The sequence below is a fragment of the Alligator sinensis genome, unplaced genomic scaffold (genome assembly GCF_000455745.1).
Source record: "Alligator sinensis unplaced genomic scaffold, ASM45574v1 scaffold1207_1, whole genome shotgun sequence".
NCBI lineage: Eukaryota > Metazoa > Chordata > Crocodylia > Alligatoridae > Alligator > Alligator sinensis.
The window spans coordinates 566,881-569,284 of record NW_005842867.1 but is presented as its reverse complement, the minus strand read 5'-3'; the positions used below and the strand labels follow the sequence as shown (position 1 = coordinate 569,284).

Genomic DNA, 2,404 nt, shown 5'->3' with positions numbered 1-2,404 from the left:
GAGGTTCCAAGGTTAGAAGGTCTTGCCCCTCTGCTCAGGGTCAACTGATCACCAAATTTGGAGGAAAGAAGAAATTTTACTCCATGATCAGAGTGGTACAGAATGTGGGGGTTTTTGCCTTCCCCTGTTTTTGCCAACCCAAAATCTCTTGAGCATATATTGACATTTCATAGAAGCAGGACATCAACTGCTATGGTTCCCCTGCTTTACCTGTGGCAGGCTAGGGTGCTAGGTCTGTGTTGTATCATATTTAGGTTATGGTTTGTATGGGATGGTTTGGATAGGGATGATCCTGCCTCAGGCAGGGGGTTGGACTAGATGACCTCTGCAGCCCTCCCTTCCAGCCCTACTTCTCTATGATTCTGTGAAAAATGCAACTACAACTAATAATTGAGAAGATGCGGAATGAAAGTGGCAGAGTCCTGTAGGTCTCTTTAGAGACTTGCATGCTACAGTCATCAGCAGCAGCAATCCCTTGCAGTTGAGGACGATTGTCTTTCATAATTGTCTTATCTGTGGGTCTGAAGATGGTTGACAAAGCCAATCTGCCGAATGAGCAGCTGATGAAGTGAGCATCTGTACAGGAAAGCCTAGGTGTATCTGTATATCTTATAAGATATACAATATATATCAAATAAGATATAATATATAGCATGTGTGTGTGTGTATATGTGTGAGAGAGATATAAGCTTAGAGGGGATGAAGAGACATAGTCAGCTGCCAGGTTAGTCTGAAGTCACACAGAAAGCAGGCTACATTGCTGGATTGGCACCTTAGAAACCAAAGTAGATAGATACATAGATGGCTAGAAATAGATGCTTAGACACATAGATAGATACAGACATTCTTCTATGTAGATAAGCTTTTATATAGAAGCTGTATCTATGTAGCTTATCTTTTATATATCAAATATCTATATCTATATAGACAAAGATACATAAAAGCTATATCTGTTATACATATATAGATGTGTGTGTGTGTATATATATATATATAGAGAGAGAGAGAGAGAGGTATCTACATGTGTCTTTTATAGATATCTATATATATATAGATATATAAAAAGTATATCTACTATAAAACATAGAAAATGAGGTTTGGAAGGGACCTTAGGAGATCATCTATTCTAATCCCCTGCTCAAAGGTGGGCCATCCCCAACTAGATCATCCCAACCAAGGCTTTGTCTACCTAGGTCTTAAAAACCTCTAAGGATGGAGAGGTGTCTATGTATCTTATCTAGCTTTTCTATAGAAAAGCTATGCATATATAGCTCGCTCGCTCTCTCTCTCTCTCTCTCTAGATATATGTAGCGCTCTCTCTCTATATGTACATATGTATATAAAGCTAGATCACCCCCAGCCAGTGGCTGAACAACCTCTTCTTGGACACCTCCAGTGGCGGCGAGTCGACTCATAGGGGGTACATGCGAGTGCATGTGCACCCCCTGAGAGTGCCAGTGTACCCCCTGACAGGCTGTGCTCACTGCTTAGGCGATGAGCAGGGAGCCTCAGCCTCCCCAGCTCCCCTGTAATTCAAACCCTGGTCCCAGCCCCGACCCCAAGACCAGCCCCAGCCTCAGGATTACCCCTGGGTGTGGCCTGTGGGTCCTGCAGCGCGGCCTTGAACTATGTATCTTATCTAGCTTTTCCATAGAAAAAGCTATGCATATATAGCTAGCTAGATATATGTATATAAAGCTCTAGCTATGTATCATATCTAGCTTTTATATCTAAAAGCTGTGCATAGGTATGTACATCTAGATATAAATATATAAAAGCTATATATTTGATATAGCTTTATGTAAAAGCTAGGGCTTTTACATAAAGCTATAGAAGATAGGTGTGTGTATAGATACAGATCCAGAGACATAAAGGCTATATCGGCGTGTCTTATTTAGCTCTTCTATATAGCAGCTGTGTGTGTATATCCCTATACACACAGATCCAGAGACATAAGCGCTACATCTATGTCCACGCATCTCTCCGTAGCCCCCACTGCACCCACGCCCCAAGGGCAGGACGGTGCGGATCCCCGCTGCAGGGCTGCGGGCTCCCCTGACAGGGCTGACTGCGTCCCTGGCCGCTCTGAGCCGGGGCAGAGCCCCCCTCGCTGGCGGCACGGGGCCGGTGCCAGGCACACAGATCCAGAGACATAAGCGCTACATCTATGTCCACGCATCTCTCCGTAGCCCCCACTGCACCCACGCCCCAAGGGCAGGACGGTGCGGATCCCCGCTGCAGGGCTGCGGGCTCCCCTGACAGGGCTGACTGCGTCCCTGGCCGCTCTGAGCCGGGGCAGAGCCCCCCTCGCTGGCGGCACGGGGCCGGTGCCAGGAGGCAGGTGCCGGGCGTGCGGGACCCGCGGGGCTGGCCCTGCCCCGGGCTCCGCTGGGGAGCCGCAGTT

At 47.1% G+C, this 2,404-nt stretch overlaps 1 protein-coding gene across 1 annotated transcript in view; it reads left to right on the top strand.

Annotated features, from left to right (window-relative positions):
* The window catches only part of URB1 (URB1 ribosome biogenesis 1 homolog (S. cerevisiae)), a 76,760-nt gene that overhangs the window by 1,327 nt on the left and 73,029 nt on the right, over positions 1-2,404 (top strand). The window lies entirely within an intron of this gene.